At 34.7% G+C, this 24721-nt stretch overlaps 1 pseudogene; it reads right to left on the minus strand.

The window, feature by feature from the left end:
* Positions 1–24721, minus strand: part of LOC112678706 (60 kDa heat shock protein, mitochondrial-like) — a 45783-nt pseudogene that overhangs the window by 16328 nt on the left and 4734 nt on the right.

A 24721-nucleotide genomic window follows, 5' to 3' on the forward strand; every position in this document is an offset into this window, starting at 1 on the left:
CTGAGGCTAGTGCTGGATACACTTTCCTACTAGTTTCTAATGTTCTAGAATATACATGGAAATAACAAATGGGCTGAATATTAAATGGGCTGATTTCCCCAAGGTAGTATTTAAGTTTTCCCCCATTTTAATTAACATATACCTTCAGAGTTTCTAATGCCCCCAAATTTTATTGAGAAATCTGGCAATAAAATTTTAGTTATGAGGGAAGAAAACTAATTTTTATTAATGCTATGTGCTGGATACTGTGTTAGACATGTACAAATATATTGTTCCTCCTGATGTTTATAGCAACTGTTATATAGGATTGAGTGTACCTTCTCAGGACAAGATGAGGTGCAGAGAGATTTTAAACTTCTCTCTGCAGTTAATAACCTTAGAAAAGTATTCAGTCCTTTTTTTATCTTGCTCCAAAGATACATTTTTTCCCTTATACAACCTTCCTTATATAACCTCAGAAATTATGCAGAAGAGATTGATAAGCTCTTGCATAGTTTTACCAAGGATCACGAACAACTACATTAAAGCTTTAGGAAATTTCCTAAGCAGTAGCTTTTCAAACATTAGCTGCAAAATAAGGTTGTGGAGGGGTGCCTGGGTGGCTCAATCGGTTAAACATTGGTCTCTTGATTTCAGCTCAGGTTGTGATCTCACGGTGGTGGGATTGAACTCCATGTGGGGCTCTGTGCTCAGCATGGAGTCTGCTTGTCCCTCTCCCTCTGCTCCTCCCTCTCCCACCCCTCAAATGAGTAATAAATAAAATCTTTTTTTTTTTAAGGAAGTTGTAGAGTCTCTTCTCTGAGGATCTTTGCAACTAACATGAAATATCTTGTCCTTTGTGTTTGCCTTGCCTAATAAAAAGAAGGCATGAGATTTGAGGAATTTTTAAAAAAATAATTATGTGCCTCCCCACCGTTATTCATAGTCTTCTCCTTCTTATCCCAACAAGAACCTGCTTGTGAGAGAGTTGGCCTGGATGTGTAGACTAGAATCATGAGGCTGTTTCTCTGTGCATAATGCTGATGTAGGGAGGTTATCCTCACAGCATAGGCTTTGCTAGAACCACACAGCACCTACCTGAGATCAGAATAATTCCTTTTTTTAATATTTTGTTTGTTTATTCATGAGAGACGGGGGAGCGGGCAGAGACACAGGCAGAGGGAGAAGCAGGCTCCATGCAGGGAGCCCGATGTGGGACTCGATCCGGGGATCCCAGGACCACACCCTGGGCCAAAGGCAGGCGTTAATCCACTGAGCCACCCAGGGATCCCGAGATCAGAATAATTCTTATTCTCAGGCACTAACATTTTCTTTCATCCTTCTTGATTAAATGTATCTCTCTATTTCCATTTTGAGGTCACTGAAGTCTAGTTACTTTAAGAAGCACCATTTGAGTTTAGCTCTTTTCTTAAAAGCAACTTCTCAGGTATAAGCTTTTCTGTAAGCTTGAAGCTAAGGTATCTTAATTAAGGTAGCAGATAGTCATTACAGTTGTACCTGAACCTAGAGTGTTAGTTCCATCATGTTTGCTTCCCTTAAATACGAATACTACACGAAAGCTGCTTTTGAGGGTTGAAATTACATTAGGAAGTTCAATCAGCAAGGTGTCATATTTTAGCTCGTTACCCTCTTGATTAAATAGTAGTTGTCTGTGTTGTGACATGAGATTTATGACATTTTTAGCAAAATTGGAAACCTAGTGAAGAAGATGAACAAATTTGATGAGGAGTTAAAGGTGGTTAGTAACTTCTCAGACAGGTCTATTCAAATACTCAAGTAACTTTGAGAAAAATGCTTCTTCCTAGGAGGTAAAATACATTTTATAATGTTCTAGAATTCCATGGCCTCCAGATTAGCAGCCTATAATTTCCAGCCAGGAGTTAAGTGATGTAAATTTGGTATGGCCTATCACCTGCTAATTAGTACCTTATTGCCTTTCTTTTTGCTACTATCTGAAGGTATATCTCATTATAGTCTCATTAGCTTCAGTTCTGACTTGCACAGTATATTTTATGGAGCAAAGTCTCAAGCAGTATAAAATGTCATTTTAATTTCAAGAATGTGTTGGCCTTACTTGGCATATACAAATGATATTATTGGAAATAGTAAAAAATGCATATCCACAATGTTTAAAAAATATCAAATCAGTTTACTGTTATCCCTAAAAAATATCAAATCAGTTTACCTTTATCCCTACTATTTAATTAATGGTAAAATAGTTGATACTGGTCAACATAGCTTTAAAGAGTTCCCCTCAGCTTGACTAAACTTTAGACAGGTTTCTTTCTGACCTCCCTTTTATTAGAACATTTACTTTGGGAAACTTGCAGTTGTAAATTCTTTCTCTGTCCTTTTGAGATGTAATTCAACAACCCAAAAATGTCTGTTTCAAGAACCTGGGAGCAATTTCTTAAAAATGTAATCATCAGGAAGGATAATGCCGCTGTCTTCTATTCTCTGTGGAAAGGTAGGAGCCTAGCTCAGTAAGTACCAGGTCAGCAAACACAGATGGCATAATCATCTGTGAGCCTTAATATCCTCTAGTACTTTTTCACCAACTCATCCCAGTACTTAAAAACACTTCTACCTTTTGTTTCAGTGGAGTTGCATTCAGTATTTTCTTTTCTTTTAAAAGATTTATTTGTTCATGAGAGACACAGAGAGAGAGGCAGATACATAGGCAGAGGGGAAAGCAGACTCCCTGTGGGGAACCTGATGTGGGACTCAATCCCAGGACCCCAGAATCATGCCCTGAGCCAAAGGCAGATGCTCAACCACTGAGCCACCAAGGCATCCCAGCATTCAGTTTCTTTGATTGCAGTAGTCTCTTCCCTCTATTGCAGTAATCTTGAATAAAGTCTTCCTTGCTTTTTTAACTGGTCTGGTGCACTTTTTGTTTTATAACATACACACAAATAAAGCCCTTAGAAAATGTCAGGCATATTTCCAAATACCTTCATATGTTATTTCATTTAAGTTTCTGAAAATCCTGTGAGATAGATAGGCACCATTATCATTATCTCCATGTCATCTCATTTTATTGTGGTGAAGTAACTTTCTCAAGGGACAGTGACTGATTTTGTCCCTCACTTACTCTTAGCCCCCAAAGACAGTCAATCCTTAAAGTCCAGTTATTGTTTTCCCTTTCAACTAATGCCAAGTACGAATTTTTGCAGATTGTCATTCATTCATTTGCTCAGTATACACGTATTGACTTAACTGTGTACCAGGGCTGGGATACAATGTCAGATAAGACAGACATGTTTCCTTATCCCATAGAACTTAGTCAATAAGGACATAGATGAGTAAGCAAGCAATTCAGGTGCCTTATGATAAGGTAATAAATGCAACTCTGCAGCATATAGACTGGGCACTAACATATGATTAATGAGTCTAGGAGATTCCTCCGGGGAAGTGGCCCCTAAACTGAGAACAAAATTAAAGAACAGTGAGATGGGGTGAATATTCTAGGTTGAGAAATGTCATATTCAAAGAAAATATTGCATTCAGTGCCTAGGGGCAAGAGAGAATCAGAGTGATAAAGGGAATTAAAACAATAATGTATTACTAAAACAAAGATTACACGTGCAAAGAACTGAGGATAGTGGCAAAGGAGAGAGTAAAGGAGTAGTGGTAAATGAAGGTACTTTCATGACAGAAAAGGTAAGGTCATACATAGTAGGAATTTGAAGCTTGAAAGAGTAATAGGGAGGAATTCAAACAATTTTATGCAGGGAAATTAAGACCGTATTTGTGATTTTTGAAAACTCTGAGTAGAGATAGATGAAAAAAATGTAAAAAAAATATATATATATATGTTATATATGTAGAATAAAAGTTAGACACAGATTGCGTAATAGCTGAATTCTATCTTTGAGAAAAGAACTTTAAAATAGAAAATAAAAAGATCTATTTTAAATGAATCTTTTAAAGTTTTATTTTACATGTTGGCTATATCTTTACAAAAAATATTAGGCTTAAGATTACAAAGGCATCTTGCTGAATAATGCCTGGAAAAATGTGCATCTAGTCACTGGCTCAAATCACTCCCAGTATTTACAGTTGCCTATTACCATTTGCAATTCAGGTAGTTAATGCTACAATTAGCTCCAAGCAGGTGTGTACATTTTTACAGTCCTCTTTCAAAACAAGGGCCTTTGGCAAACTAAGTGTTCTGTTCACTTTAAAATAGGCCATAAAGTGAAACAGTACTGTTTTACATTTTGCTATAATTTTCCATTTGCTTCTAATTATCCTGCTATTGAGTAAGCACTGTTCTTTTATAGTGTTTTTTCATAGATATGGTATAGTTGCTTTGGATCCAGTCAGTTTAAATAAGCTGTATATCACAAAATGTCCCAAAACATCTTTAACATTTTAAATGGTTTCCATTTGGCTACATCTCAACTACAGCTGAAATAGGAAAAAAACAGGGGGTGGTGAAATTTTAATATTCTTTTGTTTGCATTTTATTAGATTGCCATTTGCCTAATCCTTTTTATGCTAGTTTTCAATTGATGTAAATGAAATTGGCTGAGTGACACAGTGCAGAACGGAAGGGTTGGGAATGAATGCTCTGATGCCAAATCAGCTATAATATTTTTAATCAGAGTTAATTGATGCCAGCTGTGTGGTCTGTGTGCGATTTTGCATTTATGAGTGAAGAAAGGTGTGGTTGCTGTTATTTCACTTTAGAAGTTGGAACTGGTTGCCAGTCATTATGAATCTATGGATGGGGCATGCTTGGTGTTTATTTTACAGAGGAAAGAACTTAAGTGGTTCAAGTAGTACAGTGTAATTTGGATTATTAGCATCAGACATTTTAGTTCTTTCTTAATTGCATAGGAGCAAATCACAGGCCTGCCACCTAGCTTTATGAGTGACTTTAGGAAAATATAATAGGTCTCCTTGATGATGTTATTTATTAATCTATTACAGTATTAGATCTAAACTATTCTTAAAAGTCCAAATCTATAACTACTTCATCCTTAAACTTAATTTCTAAAGATTAGCTAATATAATTATAATTTAACTCACATCCAGTTGAAATTGGCATTAATCTGGGCTCACCACAAAATGGCTCTTTAAAACACAGACACAAAAAAAAAATTAAAAAAAAATCACAGACACATGTATACTGTATATTCACATGTACACACAATATACATACACTTACTACGCATTCACCTGGGGACACCTGGGTGGCTTAGTGGTTAAGCATCTGCTTTCCGCTCAGGGAGTGATCCTGGAGTTCTGGGATTGAGTCCCATATCAGGCTCCCTGAATGGAGCCTGCTTCTCCCTCTGCCTGTGTCTCTGCTCCTCTCTCTGTCTGTGTCTCATGAATAAATAAAATCTTTAAAAAAATGCTCATTCACCTGCACGTAGCACACATGTATTCATATCCAAAAGAAGTCCCCAATCAGTTAAAAATATTATAGTGGTTGTGAAAGTTGTTTGATGATGTTTTCAAATAGATTTTTAATTGTTGACTTTGATTTGCTTGAAGAGAAATGACAGTTCTAAATTTTGTCTTGCAAAAGAAAATGGGTCATAGAGTTATCTTATGACCATGATTATTTACATTGTTGAGACTACTTTTATGTGATAAATCCTTATGTGTACTAGTTTGAACATATTGTCCCGTATAGACCAAATCCTCTAATACTAATGGATTCACCATTTAGTTGAGCCCCTACTTGAAACTCTTGACAAGTAATCATGTTTAAAGATGAAATACTCATCTTAGGGCAAATAAACTAAATTTTAGGTAATTCTGATTGTTAGAATTGGTATTTTTCATATTGAGCCTTAAATCTTTGGACATGTGGCTATTAAATGGTTCTGCTCCCTTCATTTCTCTGCTTAAAAACAAAAATGAAATCTACTCTTAGCACCTAAGAGATTGGTGAAGAAAAAAAAAGAAATTTAGTTCTCAAATAGGAACTCGGGACCAAACTTGAGATATTCAGGGATATCTCCTATTCCTTTCTAATTCCAAGTTAGCATGCAAATATCAGAAAAGATGGAGGATATGTGAGTATATAAAGTATCACCATTGGTTATTTGAGCTTACCTTTCTACCAATATTTTTACCTTTCCAGCAATTATTTTTCCATTGGAAAATGTGCTAAAAAACAAAGTTTATTCATTAAACAAAATTCAGTTAGAAGTTCATGAAATCAAAGAGGTGATTTTTTTCTCCCATGAAAAACCAAAAACCAACAAAGAAAACAACAACAAAAACCTGTCTGGCACCTATTTATTTTCAGAGGAACTTAAATTAACTAGTGTTAAAGTCTGAAGATATTTTAGGTTACAAATGTTGGCTTTTGAAATGCCAATTTAATGTACCCAAATGCAGAATAAAACTTTGATAGCTCTATTCTAAACTTTTAACATGTCTATAGATAATTCCTTTTTAAAAATCATGTGTCTTTGATACGATTATTTTAGAAAATGACGGTTATTCCCTAAGGGGAATAACCCTAAGGAAAAGCTTATCATATATACAATTATTTTTAATTGAAAATGTTACAGTGTGGTGATTTCTACTGTAATACCAGATGGCCCTTCTTTTAAGATTTTAAGATTAAAAGTAGCATAAAATATGAGAGTTTGTATCCAGGATTTGTGAGAACATTTTAATTTTTCCCTCCTATCCATAGTTAAAATGAATGAAGTATTAGTTGTAAAAACTACCTTTCCAACCCATTCAATTTTTCCCTCATCTTACATTTTTCAATATAAAGGAGATTTAGATATTTTCCAATTCAAATCATTCCACCTATAAATCCTTAACCTAATGCAAATAAGAAATGTAACTCAACTTTTCAGTGCAAAGATTTTGCCTGTCAATTTGCATTAAAACATTTTTAAGGACTATTATGTGAATGATGAATTTGTTTTTGAAAAAATATTAATAGAGTTATTTTTACAGTCTTTGTTATTCCAGTCAAAATCCAAAATACTAAAATGGTTTGTTGCAAATGTAAATCTTATGGATCCATCTCCATTTCAAGGTAACCATAAAAAGAAAGAAAGAGGAGTGAGTGGGAAGGGAGAGATTATGAAAGCGATATGGTTGCCCTCTTATGTTTTCTTTTTAAATAAACTCATGATTTGGTTGAACTTTGTCTCTTGTATTATTGAATTGCTCTACATGCAGGTTAGATATACACTAAGCTTAGAGAAAGAAAAAAGATCTTCCTTTATTTTAATCCATTTTTAGAGTCTTATTAAAGTAAAAAATATTATTCTGACACACAATGAAAGAGTAAGGAAGACAATTCAGGACTAGCATTGTAGTGGAGAGAGACTGGTCTTTACTCTGAGTACAGAAAACAAAAAGTGGGGCTTTGTAGCTGAGGAATGAGTTGAGGATTAGGTGGGTGGCAAATTACTAAGAGAAATATCGAGTGTAGGCTGTATTCTAGCTAAACTGCTCAACACAATTCTTGCTGAAGACAGGCCAAGGTGATCAGATATTGAGGGTGAAAGATTCTCTCTAAACAGACTTGTCAGGATTCTTGATAAAACTGGACTATGCAGACCTGTCATGTAAGAGAGTGTCTTATATTCTTCCATTGTGATGACAATGTTGATAGTCAATTTAAAGCACTCTAGGAAAATATGGAAAACAAAAACTCTCTAGAAAAATATGGATCTTTTCCTTCTCCTCATAGCTAAAAATAAATATGACTGTCTCATTGCTAGTCTTTTTGCTATATCTCTTAATTGAAAATGAAAGACCTTTGCATTTAGTTCCATGGTGAAGGAATATTGTGAGATTAAAGCTTTGAGTTTCTTTCTTTTTTTTTAAGATTTTATTTATTTATTCATGAGAGACAGAGAGAGAGAGAGAGGGAGAGACAGAGGCAGGAGCAGACTCCATGCAGGGAGCCCCATGTGGGACTCGATTTCAGGACTCCACAATCATACCCTGGGTTGAAGGCAAGCGCCAAACCGCTGAGCCACCCAGGGGTCCCAAGCTTTGAGTTTCTTATCGATCTTCCATATTGCTATATAAAAGGAGAACAATCAACTGAATTTATTTAAGTGTAATTTTTTTCCAAAAGCCTTAGAAAATAGTCCAGCTGGAAAATCAAGCTCATTCTGTAACATACCAGATTATTGTGTATTTGAACAGAATGACTAGTGTTAACCTCCATCAAATGTGAATCAATCATGCCCTCAATTATACTTCCATTACTATCTCTGCTAAACAATAGAATATTTTTAAAGTTTATTGCTTAAAGGAATCTATTTAGAATCCAAACTGATTCCTGAATATTCAGGCAGAGCTTGATGCATGAATCAAGCATGATGTGAATGAGTACTTGATCTGAATTTATATATTAAAGACATATGTATAATTTTGTTTCAGTGTAGACAAAAGTAACACAGTATTTATTTTTATAGCTATATATATATATATCACTTACTATATGCTAGATACTTTCCTAAGCCTTTTATCCATTTTCTTTTTTAAGTTTTTATTTAAATTTCAGTTAACATACAGTGTAATATTGGTTTCAGATATGCAGTAAAGGAATTCAGTAATTCCGTATATCACCCAGTACTTATCATAATAAGTGCTCCTTAATCCCCATCACCTATCTCCCCCATCTGCCTGCTTACCTTCTTTCTGGTAACTATCTGTTTGCTCTCTATAGTTAAGTCTGTTTCTTGGTTTGCCTCTCTTTCCCCCCTTTGCTCATTTGTTTTGTTTCTTAAATTCCACATATGAATGAAATCATATGGTATTTGTCTTTCTCTGACTGATTCATGTTGTTTAGCATAATACTCTCTAGCTCCAACCACACCATTTCAAATGCCAGAATTTCATTCTTTGTTTATGACTGAGTAATATTCCATTGCATATCACACCTTCTTTATCCATTCATCAATTGATGGAATACTTAGGCTGTTTCCATAATTTGGCAACTATAGGTAATGCTGCTATAAACATCTGGTTGGATGTATCCCTTTGAATTAGTATTTTTGTCTTTGGATAAATACCTAGTAGTGCAACTCCTGGATCTTGGGGTAATTTGGTTTTTAACCTTTTGAGGAACTTCCATACTGTTTTCCAGAGTGGCTGCATCAGTTTGCATTCCGATCAACAGTGGGAATTCTCCACATCCTTGCCAACATCTTTGTTTCCTGTGTTCTTAATTTTAGCCATTCTGACAGGTGTGAGGTGATATCTCATTGTCCTTTAGGTTTGTTATTAAGTGTTTTATGTATTTGGGTGCTCCCATGTTGGGTGCATAAATATTTACAATTGTTATATCTCCTTATTGGATTGTTACCTTTATTATTATATAGTGCCCTTCAAGTCTCTTGCTACAGTCTTTGTTTTGAAGTCTAGTTCATCCAATATAAGTGTTGCTACCCTGGTTGTCTTTTGACATCCATTTGTATGACAAATGTTTCACTTTCAATCTGCAAGTGTCTTTAGGTCTAAAATGAGTCTCTTGTATGCAGCATATATATGTATCTTGTTTTTTTAAACCATTCTGAAATCTTATGTCTTGATTGGAGTGTTTAATCTATTTACATTCAAAGTAATTATTGAAAGGTATGTATTTATTGCCATTTTATTACTTATTTAGTCACAGTTTTTGGAGATTTTTCTCTGATACTTTCTTGTCTTTCTCTCTTTCATGTTTTGCTGATTATCTTTAGTGATATATTTTAATTTCTTTCTCTTTATTCTCTGCACGTTTTTTAGTGGTTTTTTGATATATGATTACCATTAGGCTTATATATACCCACTTTTGCAAATAGTAGTCTATATTAAGTTGGTGTTTGTTCAAGTTTGAACCCATTCTTCTCTCCTCCCAACATTTTAGGTATATGTTATTATATATTGTATCTTTTTGTGAATGTGAGTTCTTTGATTTTTACAGACATACTCATTTTTCCTGCTTTTGTGTTTCCTGCCCTTATTTTGTCTCTCCTTTTCACTAAAAGAGTCCCCTTTAATATTTCTTGCTTTGGTTGGTTTAGTGGTCATGAAATATTAAGGTTAGTAGTGTTTGTTTGTCTGGGAAACTCTTTATCTTTCCTTCTATTCTGAATGATAGTCTTGCTGGATAGAAAATTCTTAGCTGCTGATTTTTCCCATTCGGCACTTTGAATATATCATGTCACTTTCTTTTGACTTGCCAAGTTTCTGTTGGGAAATCTCCAGCTAGCTTTATGGGTTTTCCCTTGTAAGTTAATGACTTCTTTCGTTTTATTGCTTTTAAGATTTTTTTTCCTTTATCACTGCATGTTGCACATTTAAATATGGTATATCTTGGTGTTGACCTGCTTTTGTCGATTTTGATGGGAGGTCTCTGTGCCTCCTTGATTTGGATGTCTGTTTTCTTCCCTGGATTAGGGAAGTTTTCAGTTATTATTTCTTCAAATAAATTTTCTGGCCTCCTTTCTCTCTCTTCTTCTTCTGGGACTCTTATATTATGAATGTTACTACATTTTATGGAGTCACTGAGTTCCCTAAGTGTATTCTCATTTTACATAATTCTTTTCTCATTTGTTCGGCTTCATTACTTGCCACTACTTTGTCTTCTAGGTCATTGGTTCATTCCGCTGCTCCTTCCAGCCTGCTGTTCATTTTATAAAGTGTTTTTCTAATCTCATTTATCGTAATCTTAATCTCTGATAGATTCTGTTTAAACTCTTTCATCTCTGTGTAAGGGTCTCACTGATGTCTTCTATTCTTTATCAAGACCTGTGAGAATCCTTATGATCATCCCTTTAAGTTTCCCATCAGGCACGTTACTTATATCTGTTTTCCTTAGATTTCTATCCATGGCCTTTTTCTTTCATTTGGGATAAATTCCCCTGTCTTAGAATTTTTTTCTAAGTCCCTGCCCTCTTCTGTGTGTTAGAAAAGCCAGTTATGTCTCCTGCTTCTGAAAGTAATGGAAGAGGTTGTGTATATACAGAAGAGATCATGTAGTGCCCAGCGCCTGGCACTTCAGGTAATGTCTGCTGTGTGCCACATGCACTCTACTACTGTGTTTTGGTTGCTCTGTCCTTCAGGTCAGTCATTTGCAAAGGCTCTCCTTGCCTACTGTGGGCAATGTTTGGTCCCTGGCCAGGGTGTGGTGTGCTCTGGTCTGCTGTGAACTGGGACCTGTTACTGTTACCACCTCTATTGGAACTGAAGTCCCACAAAACTCTGTGGTCAGGAGATGTGTTGTGAGCAGGGGTTTGTGCTGGTCTTCTGGAGGAGGGGCCTGCCACACTGGGCTAAAGCAAGCATGACTGAGAAGAGCAGTTCCACTGGAGTGCAGGTAGATGGTCCTTAGTGTAAGCAAGTTAGGCAGCCAGTGTTGGCACTACATTGCTTCCCACAGGTGGCTCTGTGTTTGTGCTGAGGGGTGAGGGAGGGAAATGGTGCTAGCCAGCTCCTTTGTTCCTGGATAGGTGTCTCTGTGAATGCTGTCTGGTCAGCGATATGCTTGGAGAAGAGCAAATAATCTCCCCATTGTGTGTTGCAGTTCATGGTTTTGTGTTGTCTGTCCCTGGGCTGTTTGCCTGCTTTCTCTGTAGGAGCAGCACAGTGTGCTCAGGACTCTATCCCAGCCAAGCCCACTGGCCTTTGAGACCAGGCTTTAAGCCCCACTTGCTGCAAGAACTCATGAAATCCAGCCCCTTTCATTTTCTAAGCCAGTGGGTTTAAGGAAGTGTTCTTATACTTTCCCCCATGTGCTGCTCTCTGCTCACCCTTCTCCATAAACATAGCTCTCTCCCCTCCACAGTACCCATGATCTATTTCTCCCATAAACCACACCTCTGGACCTTCTGTTTCTTCAGTGTGGCCTCCTCTCTCATGCTAGCTGTGGAGTTTTGTCAGTTTTCAGGTCAATTTCTGGGGTATTTACGATGATTTGATGTTATCTAGTTGTGTTCATAGGATGAGGTGAGCCTTTGGGCCTCTTACTCCACAGTCATCATCTTTTGTTAAATAAAGAATATTACTGGCTCAAGAAATATATACAAATAAGAGAACCAAAGAGGAGATATGTTGCCTTAATTTCTCAATACCTACTCTTTCTGAGTCAGTAATTTATAGTTTTCTTTAATTATTGTGTTACTTTGATGTCATTAAATTGGAAATCTGGAGCCAACTAGAAGATATCTTTTAAAGACAGAGCATATATTTCATAAGAAAACAGTAAGTCTATTTTAATAAAGACATATTTTCTGTCATAATGATAATAGCGGTAGTTACTGAACTATATACTAAACATTGTGCCAAATTTTTATAGCTGTTATATTTGTAATCCTAGAAACAACTCCGTGAGTTGGGCACTACTATTTTGCATTTTACAAATTTTACATAGAGTAAATAAATGATTTTCCCCAAAGGTTACACATACAGTAAATTTGCATAGATAGTATTCATTCATTCATTCCTTCTCTATCAGTCAGAGTGCAGCCAAAGAAGTAGAACCAGGAGGGAGAATTTCTTTTCACTTTGAACAATCCCAGCCCTGAACTTTAGGGCTTTCAACTGATTGTCCAGGATAAGCTTCCTTTCTTAAAGTCAGTTGTTTGGTTTTAACTGCATCTGCAAAATATCTTCAACAGTACTGTGTTGAAACACAATCCTGTGGGTTTTTTTTTTTTTTTTTTAACTTATGGGGATTGTAGCCTAGCCATGTTGACACCTTAAAAACACCATTGTACATTCATTCTTTCTTTCATCAATTTATTGAGCACCTACTGTATACTTAGTATTATACTACATTCTGAATACAAAGTGGTGAACAAACAGTCTCTGCTCCTAGAAACTTACTAAAGGGGAATGGGGGGGGGCATAAAAAAATACCCGTAAGAAATATTTCATCTCAGGGATGTGATTGTTTTAAGGTAAGATCTAAAGGAAGAGTGACATTAGGAAGCAGAAACATCAGGGAAGAGAATTTCAGGCAGAAAAGCAAGGAAAGAACCTGTAGGATCTTGAAAAATGGAAAGAATGCTGGGCAGGGATAATTAGCAGAGAGACTTGGGGATTATATAAAGGTAATATATTTTTTCTTACCTCACCCCCAGTTCCCACTCTAGGGTTTTTGCAAAGTGACTGAAGGTTTTATGGGTGACATGAGTTTATCCATGTTTTAAATTGATTGCTCTGGTGCTGTATGGGAAATGGCTTAGAAAAGAGCTATAAAGAAATGAGAATTATTAGGAGGGTATTGCAGTTGTTCAGGTGAAAGATGATAGGCCATGGACTTGTCTTGCTGCATTGGAGAGGAGAAGAGTGGGTAGATTCCAAATTTTTTTAGAAGTAGAGTTAGAAAAAAAAAGTAGAGTTAGCAATACTTGATAAATTAAAATATAGCATGTAAAAGAGAGGGAAAGTATCAGAGATGATTAGCAGGTTTTTGTCTTCAGATGAGGAAGATCTGAACCTGTTTTTAAAGAGCTCTTAGCAAGAACTTCAGATTAACTATCCAAACCCATCATTTTTAAGCATGAGGTGGGGGTTTCTCCTCACCTGGAGGCACACACTATAATCACCTGTAGGATCTTTTCTAACTAATCAACTATCAGAAGCTTTGACATCTTCCCAAAAGGGGCATGCATCTCACCCCCTTGAGATTCAGTACCATAGTGAGCCTCTCATGTGTTTGTACTGTCCCTGGAAACTTTAGAAAATTGTGAACTAAATAATACAGTGTGAAAATGGTCACAGGTTTCATGACAGAAGTCAATGACTCTGAGGACAGAAGGAGGGCTTTACATTCTATACAACAGTGTGGTAGTGTATTATTTTCATAAGTAGATGTGGCCATACTACATTAAACACAACAGCATTGTTGACATTGCAAACTAGTATCTTGTAACTCACTTCTGTGAAATCAACTATGCCATTTGAGGAACATTCCTAACCCCTTAATATTGAATCCATTCTATCCAATATAAGTCCACTCACACACATTCACCAACTTGCGAGAGAAAAAAGACAGGGATATTAAAATGTTATCTCTATGAAATTTATGTTCCTACTTCTAATATGTTTGAGTCTAATTTTCCCTGATGAATTCAAATGAGTCCTAAATAAGACTCTTAGATATTTAATAAGTCCTAAATTCAATTCAAATAAGTCCTAAATAAGACTCTTAGATATTTTAAAACATATTGATAGTACAAGACTATGACTCAGAGAAACACATCTCTTATTATTATAAGGACAAGTAAAACAAACAAAAAAAACCAAAGTGACTTTTTTCTTGTAACCAGAAAGTTCTCCTCTATGAAAACCCAAACTTAATATGAAGTTCGATTTACATTATTGATTCTGGCCTAGTAATATTTGTATTTCCAACTGTTCTCAGAGTCATTCTGATGCTTTTTTTTTGTTTTTAAAGAAATTACAGTGGGGACAAGTCAACACTTAGAATACCCCCTATACCATGGCTCTGTAATACTATTGTCACTGATGATGTTAGAGTGATTTGAAGTATTGAACCTTGAATTATCTACTGAGGCCCAGCATTTTTTTAAAAGATTTTATTTATTTATTCATGAGAGACAGAGAGAGAGAGGCAGAGACACAGGCACAGGGAGAAGCAGGCTCCATGCAGGGAACCCGTGGTGGGACTCGATCCCAGGTCTCCAGGATCACACCCTGGGCTGAAGGTTGTGCTAAACCGCTGAGCCACCCGGGTTGCCTGAGGCCCAGCATTTTTGCCAAAAAGCACACATTGCAATTTTCAGAGCTTCTGGTTACTTAGCTATTCATTTGATATAAGGACACTTATCCTGACTTGTTTTTCATCATGAAAAAAAATATACACCCTCACCTTTTTTTCTTTTTCTTTCTTTTTTTTTTTTTTTTGCTTTTAATTGTTCATTACAACTACTAATAGGAGTTATCTTCTTAGTTGCCTGACTAGTTGTGATGTAAATATCAGATGCAGATACAAATAAATATTTGTATTTGATGGTAACTTTTTCCACAGCAGGAACCTGAGAAATTATTTTGTGGTTCTAAATCAATCTTAACTCATGGAACAGGAAGATTTGCCAACTCTTTTGCTCTTTTCTTTTCTTTTCTTTCTTTTCTTTTCTTCTTTTCTCCCTCTCTCTCACACACACACTTTTTCTGCTTTTTATCTTGATCTACAAATGTCATTTCTACCTTATTAGTTCTGGATAATCTCCCTCCTTTCTTTCAACAACCAAAGAGCTGTAGCACTAGTTAAATTGTGTTGTAATGACTGTTGCACAGCAGGGTCATTTATTGTGAGCTATTTGTAAAGAAAACACAGAAAAATAGTCCAATCAATGTGTACAGATAGGGTCAGGCTAATACAGAAGTGCATTAAAATGGTAGGTTGCCAATTTAGTTCATCTTTTGTGAAATGATGAATTATTTTTTTCTGCTATAAAGATCAAGATAGAGTCTTTGAAGAATATTTATTTTATTTCTTTCGTTTTCCTCTATACCTTTAGGAAGGATATTCTGGAAACTTAAAAAAATATCTACTAGCCTGTGTAGGCAGTCCATATACACTTTGTTAGGGAAATTATCCTAAAACCAACTGTAGAATGATTGAAATTTAATTGTTTGATAGCCAAGATGATTACATAAAATAAATTTAGGGAACAACATTTAGCTAAAGCTTCAGGCAATTTCTTTTATACCATAGGCGCAGAACCACAATTAATTACCCAATAAAAATAATTCTAATTGATCTATAAAAGAAATGGGAGTTTAACTTTCAAGGTTTAATTTAGCAGATATATGAATTTAAACAATAATTTTATAATGCACAATTAACCAATGCTTTAGATTAGGAACCAAACTATTACTTTTGTTGTCTAAGAACTCACACTTATACTAAGCTTCAGTTACAAAACAATAAACAACATTTACTGGGAAACTACTAATATTCTTTTTTTTCCGAGTTACAGTAGGTAGGAAGCATGGTGAGAACTTGCATGTAAATAAATAACATAGCTAGCTATTTAAGGGGACAATAATCTACTACATATGATATTTAGAACCAGAGGCAGGATGTGAATAATAGCATGATACTAATTGGATTTGTTTTTAAAGATTTTATTTGACAGAGAGGGAGCATAAGCAGGAGGAATGACAGGCAGAAGAAGAGAGAGAAGCAGGATTTCCATTGAGCAGAGAGTCCAACATGGGGCTGGATGACCTGAGCAGAAGGCAAACACTTAACTGGGCCACCCAGGCACCCCATTACTTGGAGTTTTTGAGACCCAGCCGACTGGTATTATATTTTAGGTAAACTATTCCCAGATTCTGGTGTATGTTAAAGTGCTACCCATATTGTTTTTGTGCTATTATATGTATGCATTTTCATGTGTCCAAATTGCTATTTTAGTGAAAAGTAAGAGGATAGAGAGAACTTGAAAAAGTAGGATTAGTGTGAACTGGAGGCAGTGCACATTACACACACATTTACACTGAAGAAATTTCAGGAGAATTCTTCCTATGTTTTTTTTCCTGAAGAGCTAGACATCTATACCTAGTTTAGAAGCTGGAAAATTTTCCTGTGAAAATAATCTGACATACACATCCAGATTTAAATAATTTGAAAAATTTACCCACTTAGTTCTTTAAGACTGTACATTTTCATATCAGAGATAAATAAAATTTTAAAAACTATAAATATAGCTTAAAATATTGATCTTGATAAATTAGGTTATAAAGGACTTTAGAAGGAAATTGTGTATACATCAAATTCACTCAGAGCTACAGAGACATGTTATAAAAATGATTAGTTTTCAGAAATCCATTCCCTCCATTCTACTAGGAAGGTGAAGCTCCTCATATTGTCTGGTAGAGGGGTATTTTGCAATTTTGAGATGCTTTAGGCCAGCACAAACTGCACAATTGACATTTTAGAAAATGAGGTTCTTCTTTTATTCATCTCTAAATATCAGTACCTGCAAGGATTACACTTAATATATTAGAACAGTCATTTTTATGACTTTTTTGGCCCTTCTATTCTTCAGATACTTAAGAGTAGGTCTGGCTGTAATGTGGTATGTCAGTGTGATATTTTTGCTAGATTAAAAAAAAACATTTTTTTTTGTATTTTATAGCTACCATTGTATCTGGAAAAAATAACTGATTTTTTTCCTAGGACTTAAAGTCAGTATATATTTTTCTGGTTAAGCAATGAAGTGATAAGAATATACCTTATACTATTAAACTCAATATTTTGCCAAAGCAGTAGATAATTGTTCAAAAATATAAAACAGATCAACATGCTTTTAAATCAATGATGTGTGGATTATAGCATTCCAAAATCCATGCAAATTTGTTATATGAAATGATGCTTTTGAAATAGTGTTACTATCATGATAATATTGAGTGGATTAAGAACCATTTAAAGAAATTAGAGTATCAGTGTAGCACTCAGAAATAATTTTCATGAATATCTTTGGATAGTATTCAATAAGTTTTTTCTCTACTATTTCCACAGTAGCATAGTGAATATTTTTTAAAAATGTTTTCAAGCTGTTTTCCTTTCATTAGGGAAGAACTAGGTTTTATAGAAGGTAGATCTTATATAATTTCAGAGGTTCTATTTGACAAAGTAATGAAAAATTATAAATGTATAATTAAGTACAAAAGTGAGTATTTAGAATGAAAAAACCCCATAATTAATATCACATTTTTAAAAATGGTCAGAAGCCACAAACTTCATAAAGATCCAGAAAACTAAATACCAGTATGGTATTTAGTTTCATGATGCCTTCTTTTTTTTCCTCTACATTTTTGGTTGCCTACTCTTTGATCAAGTCTGTATAATAGTTTCCTTATATCTTTTTCTACACAAAGAAGAGAAAAAATGTTTTTTGCCAACATGTTGGATCAAAATGTATTTATTTTTTAACAGCTTATATATATTTTTTAGCTTTATATATTATTGAAAATGTTATGCAATTCCTAGATTTTTGTTTTTAATTTGGAAAGACTCTGAGAGGTTTTTAAAATGTATGACTGAGATTTGGAAGAATTTTACCAGAGCACCTACTGGCTCCAGACACTCCACAACCAGATTCCCCTCCTCATCTCGTGGGTCAAGGTACCATAAGGGCCTACTCAGATCACCATGTGACTCTGCTCCTGTAGCACTTCAGGTCAATGGGTAGAAGGGTATTTCTAGAATTCATTCCTATTCTGGAACAGGTAGCAATAGTTTAGTTGTATGTAGAAGTGACTGAATTATAAAAATATTTCCCACTGAATTGAAACTGCATGTATCTCTCCTTCAATTTCCCCTTAGCTGTATCTCCAAAATGCCGAAGTCATCCTATGCTACCTAACAAGAAGGGAAGATTGGTAGGAAAGAGCATTAGTATTAATCAATTACAGTTAAAATATCCTACTTTTGCAACCTTTTAAAAATTGTATGACTGTATGAGCACATAGCTGGACTTTTTTCTAGGTCTTGGAAGGAACCTATGCAAATGAGAGGCCCTGATATTTAAGCTTCATTACCTTTAAATTGGATCTTTCTCTGAACATGATGGCAAGATTAGATCAAAAGTCAGATGGAAATCATGCTCATTGTAAATGTTTATAAAATAAAGATCATGTTAGAGATGGCTTAATGTGTGGATTTGAGTTATTTGCATTTGAAAAAGCAATGGCTTTCTATCATTTGAAAATTTGAATTTTAATGTTTCATAAACTGAAATTTCTTACTCTGAGTAAAATGATTTGACACTATCCTTGCATTCTGTTCTCACTCTTTGTATTCTTCCCTGGGTGACTTCAACCAAACCCTATCATATATACAAATGCTACTTTCCTGATGTTTACCTCTGCATTTCTTCTGACATCCAGATATGAGTATCTGATTAGTTGGCCAGTGATACTTTAGTATTCCAAAGACACAGTCCATCATCTACTATACTGAAAATGCTTTTCATCTTTATATCTGTAACCTTGTCCTCAGTGAATATATTGATGTCAGCCAGAGGCCTGCATGCAGTCCTTTCTTTATATTTCCTCCTAATGTCATCCCCACAACTACCTTACAGTGGGTTCACCTTTCTGATTCTTGCAATAGCGCATTTCCTCATTTTCTTACCCAATATCTGAATCTCTTGTCAAAGCATATGCTGCCAGGTTAATTGTGTCAAGGTGCTACTTAGCTAAATACACAAAATTATTTTAAAGTCTCCTGTGGTTTCTAGATTTCAGAATGGTGTTCAGACCTCTTAGTTTATTGTACAGGGCTCCTGCCTCTGTTTCTAGCTATCTTCTGCTACTGCTCCATATGCTATCTCTACTTAAGCCATTTTAATTAATTCCAGTTGTTGGATGCCTGATACTAAGTCAGTGCTTTGCATTCCTACATGCTATTCTTCAGCCATGGAACATTCTTACCTCTTTTTTGCTTGGGGAAGTTCTTCATGGACTTCAGGATTTATCTCAAGAGTAACTAATCTCTTTTAATAAAATTCTCCTGATCTGATGGGCTATTAAAAAAATCTGTTCTTTCCTTTGCTTTCATAGCACCTGGGTAAATTTTTATGACAGCAATAACAAACCCCATAGTAATTATTGGTTTTTTACTTCTCTCCCTATAGACTATGAGTTTAATGAGATCAGGAAATACCTTGCTCATTTCTGCACTCTGAGCACAAAATATAATGTCTAGTACAAAGGAGATGATCTCAAATATTTTTTGAATGAATGGTTCATTAAAGGGAATTCTGAAGTGTAGGTTAGCTGAATGTATAGTTGGGTGGAAGAACAGGGTTATCATAAGACCATAAAATTCTAAAGTAGCAGCAGCACATAGCTTTTCTTTTTTGTTGACAACTTGGTAATACTAAGCCTACTACTCTTTTCTCCCCTTACCACGTCTTAGTGAATTGTAAAATCTTCACGTAGATAAAAGGAGTTAAGTCACTAAAAATGATAGATCAGAAAATACACATATAAGCTCAATATATTAAAAGAGTAATTCACAAATTGGAAACCCTCAGAGTATGCAAAAATTGTGTGCTAAGGAGACCTAATGTACTTGAAGACAGTATTCATGTTTGGGGCAGTTCTGACTCGATAAAATTTCATTATTGATGATAATGGTTATGGAAAAAGAGACCATAGTCAGAGAAAGCATAAAATGCTAATTAAAATCAATACTTTAGAAATGATAGATTTACTTGTTTGTCTACCTCACTTGAATGTCTCTTTCCCTCTTTTTCTCTTTCTTCCTCTCTCTAATATATGTGCATATATATCAATCTTAAAGAAGAATAATGGATGTTTTATATTTATGTGTATTTATGAGGAGATGGAACATCTTTATTGAATTGATTTTCTGAAAGTAAATATTTCCCTCTCCCCCATTACATATTTCATTTCTTTCCCAAGTTTCTATTGCTCTGCTTCTGAAAGGGTATTTATTTATTGAGATTGTCCATCTACCTTATAAGTCCTCAGTGTTATAGACTCAACTTTATGACCTGACCTACCTCATAACATGAATAACTAAAGTCCATTTGTATATTTCATCTTTTTTTTTTCATCTTTATATTTACTATAGCATATGGCGATGCTTATGGGTTTTATAGTAATTAAAAATAGTGTCATGTCTCATTAGTTATGCCTAACTAATTAGGAATTTATGATTATTTGAGTATGAATGATGCTAAAGTATACTTTTATATGCAAAGAAAAAATGTGTTAAACAAATTTTTAGTGTACATAAAAATTTAGGAGGATTGTTTAACTGTGAGAATGTTTCGAGTCCTTAGTAGTGTCACTTTTCATGATGTAATCAAGGGATCAGTTGAAATTCTTTTGATTTACTTATTTTATTTTACTTTATGTTACATTATTTTACCTAGAATTTGCCTCTCTGTGATTTTCTTTAGAATTAGTCGTAATTTTGTGTTAGATATGATTTAATTAACAAACTGAGTTTCAGATATGATATGCTCTAGTTAGGAATTTTCATGTATTCAAAAAATTTTTTTCTCAATTCTTTTAAGCTAATGAGATTTTTCTATGTTATAACTTGAGTAATGCAGGTGCCAAGAATTGGTTGGATATTATATACCAAGGTAAATTAATATTTAACTGCTTCAGTTAAAACTGATTATATGCTAGTCACTTATGTTGCAGAAACAAATAGCTAACTCAAAGTTGATTCAGTTTTTTTTAATAGAGAGCACATAAGAAAGTCAATATGTGGATGTCCTCAAATTACTTATTATTATAAATTATGGTGAGTCAAGAAAGGCCACTTAAACCTAAATTAACTGCTAAGAGTATCTTTATCTTTTTCTTTCCCAACATCAAAATAAATTAATAATGTTAAGACGTTTGATATCGATCAGCCTAAGTTCAAAATTCAGCTTGGCACTTATGAAGTCTGTGATTGTAACCAAGTTATTTAATTTCCCTAAACTCTAGTTTGTTTATTTGTAAGAAGGGGATAATAGTAGCTGCTTTATAAATTTTTCATGAGGACTAAATGAGATTATGAGTGAAATGTTCTTAGCATAGTGTCTGGCATATAGTATTCAATGCAGTCAATAAGTTAATTTAGTACAGTTATTGTAAATAATACATAATAGTATGACCAACTACTTTCAGTTTCAATTATAATTATTAAATATGGCACAATTTAATGATTTTTAAAAACAACCATTTAAAGAATATCATGGATGGGAAGTGGGGTACTTATACTGGCTTGTGTATTGCATATATTAAATACATTTTAAAAATTGCTGAAAATCTCTGGAGGCAACATCCCCAGGATTAGGTGGGGTGGTATTGGCTATTGAAGCATAAGCTGAATTTAATATTGTTGATTCATTTTATGAATTGATTTATGTTTTTCATTTTATTTACTCTATTTCATTAACCTTCTTTGCAACATACTACCTATATTGGGGGACACATTTAATAGTGGAATTCTCTTCTTATCTCTGAAAATACTGGGTTTACTCACTGATTTGTCCTTGGATCTTTTTTCATCTACCACTTTTCAGTTGATTTCATCTACTCCAAGGGCTTTAGTTACTATTGTTTGCTAATAAATCCCACATGTATTTTTCTATCATATTGCTCTTATATCACAAAATCCAGTGCCCTATTGGGCTTCTCCATCTTGAGTCCTACAAACACTTTATTTTTATTATTTTTTTAAAGATTTTATTTAATAGAAAGACAATGTGCACAAACTGGGCAGAGGGGTAGAGGGAGAAGCAGCTTCCTCATGAGCAGGGAGTAGTAATACATGGGGCTCCATCCCAGGGCCCAGGGATCATGACCCAAGCTGAAGGCAGCTGCTTAACTGACTGAGCCACCCAGGCACCCTACACACAAACACTTTTATTATACTCCAAATTGAGGTCAACATCATTGGTCTATAAACAATTTTTCCTCTTTGTTTTTTATTGTACTAAAAACTACTATCATCAACCTAGTTGTGAAAACTGAAAATCTGAGCATTACCTTTGACTTCTCTCTCAACTCAACCCCCACAGCAATCAAACACCAAGTTCTGTCAAATTATCTCCATCCCCACTATCACTACCCAGGCTACACCATATTGACTTTTTTAGGAATATTCAACATATTACTAAATACTATGCTTTTTACCAGTCCTTTTTGCCTCCATTCTGTTTCTGAAAAATAGACAAAATGATCTTTTAAAGCACAAATGTCAGATTCAGGCCCAGTCCCAAAATCTGTGGAGCTCAGACAAGAGTATAAATGGAGGTAAATGGCTCTTCCCCTTCTCTACCCTCATGCTCTATCCATTACTGCCAGGACATTTTTCGTAATGTTTTATTTACACAAATTCCAAACATCCACTCTATGAATCTGACTGGAATGCCATGGAGAACTTATGATGCATCCTACCTGGTTTTGGAAAATGACCCAGTGCCATAATGCATGAGGCATTGTTTTCTGCTATTCTTTGCTCCCACCCCCTGCTGTTTTGACTCTTCTCTCCTGTTGCAAGATTTGGGCTTCTTTTCTGATTTCTACAAAAAACATTCATATCAAATTTATAATGTAATTTTGTTGAAGGTAATTTAATTGATAATTCCAGGGGTCATCAGGAGGAGTCAAAATCATATTATATTACATTCCAACTGAAAACTTCTTACATACATTTCTCTTTTGAAGTTTCTCCTTGGCTCTTCCTCCCAGTTGGAGCCTTCCCTATCCTTACTCTTTCCCCACCCAGCCTCAAATATCAGTCATTTTTGTCCTTAATTTCTTTCCAAGAGATCTTAATAACAGTTTCTCTTAATTTCAGATTTTTGAGCTCTGCCATAGTTTCTATCTTTCAAAAAGCTTATTGAAGTATATTCTAAATAAGACCAATATGTGTTTCCAAAAAACACTTTCATACCAACTACTAGAAGGAAAAATATGGTCAGGGTTTGTGCTGATCAGTGTGGTGAAGTTGGTTCCAGTTTACTGCCTTCTGCTTGAGATCTATCAAGAAGCTGAAGTAGAAAAGATATACATTGATTATATCTGGCCTGAGTAAATCTTGATTATTATGTATCCGTTTAATTAAAGCAGCTTGCACTTCAGTAACATAAAATAGGAGTAAAATAATACAATTTTGACCCAGGAAAGATGAGTGAAAATTATGTATTAATGTGTAACTGATCACCAGTAGCAACATTCTTTCACAAAACAGATGTCTATCTGATATTCACAGCACTGTATCTGTAAGGTTTGTCTTCTCCAGAAATGAATCTTTGATTTATTACTGCCCTGGGCTAATTGAAGAAAATGTTAAGTCTCAGCTATGAGATTCATGCAGATTGACTATGGTCAGTGAAGGAGAAAGAAACCAGAGATTTTATGGAACAAGAGCCATCTGCGTCTTAGTTTAAAACTGATTAAATCGGGTGCAATCTGTGGCAGAATGACAGCAGTTATAGACTTCAGTGTGTGAGGATTTTAAAAATCACATTTAAAAGTTGATAATTGACTAATAATTATTTTCCAAATTGTATTATACCTCAAGTTAATTTCCATAGACATCTTTTGACCATGGCCACACTATTGGATGAAGGCAGTATTGAAAGAGAAAGGCACTTTTGAAAATCTTGTACAAATGCTCACCTTTTATCTGAAACTGCTACTAAATGATCTCTCTCCTTTTATTCTTAATACAAATTTACTTTAATACAGTGCAGTAATGTAACTACAAAATCAGGTGTTATGCTGAATTTATTATACATAGCAGATAGTGTTCTTTAGTAGTGAGCTGGCCTTACAAAGGAACATGTAATTTTGGTATTTAAATGACATATCATAAATCTACTTCTTAAAAAGTTAAGATAAACTGATTAACATGAGAGAGTCCGTCACAACATGGCATTTATCAGTGCAAACTTATTTTACGTTGGTTACACTAGTGATCCACAAATATGATACAATATCTCTTATGGAATGAAATTTCTTAAACTCACCATTTCCTATTGTTTTTATAGCAAGAAAAATATAATCTGAATCTGGAAAGATCTCAGCAGTTGATTCATTCAGAACTCCCTTTCAACCAACCAGCCACTGTACTAAAGATTGTGCACACAGCTTATTTTAAAGCATTTATGAGAATGTCATCAGGAGCATAGTAACTGAGGTGACAGTCAAGTGATTTCTGTAATTATTTGATTTCCAAAAAAATTAGGGTCAGCAAAGACCTTAGAAATGA

Source organism: Canis lupus, chromosome 22 (genome assembly GCF_003254725.2).
Source record: "Canis lupus dingo isolate Sandy chromosome 22, ASM325472v2, whole genome shotgun sequence".
NCBI lineage: Eukaryota > Metazoa > Chordata > Mammalia > Carnivora > Canidae > Canis > Canis lupus.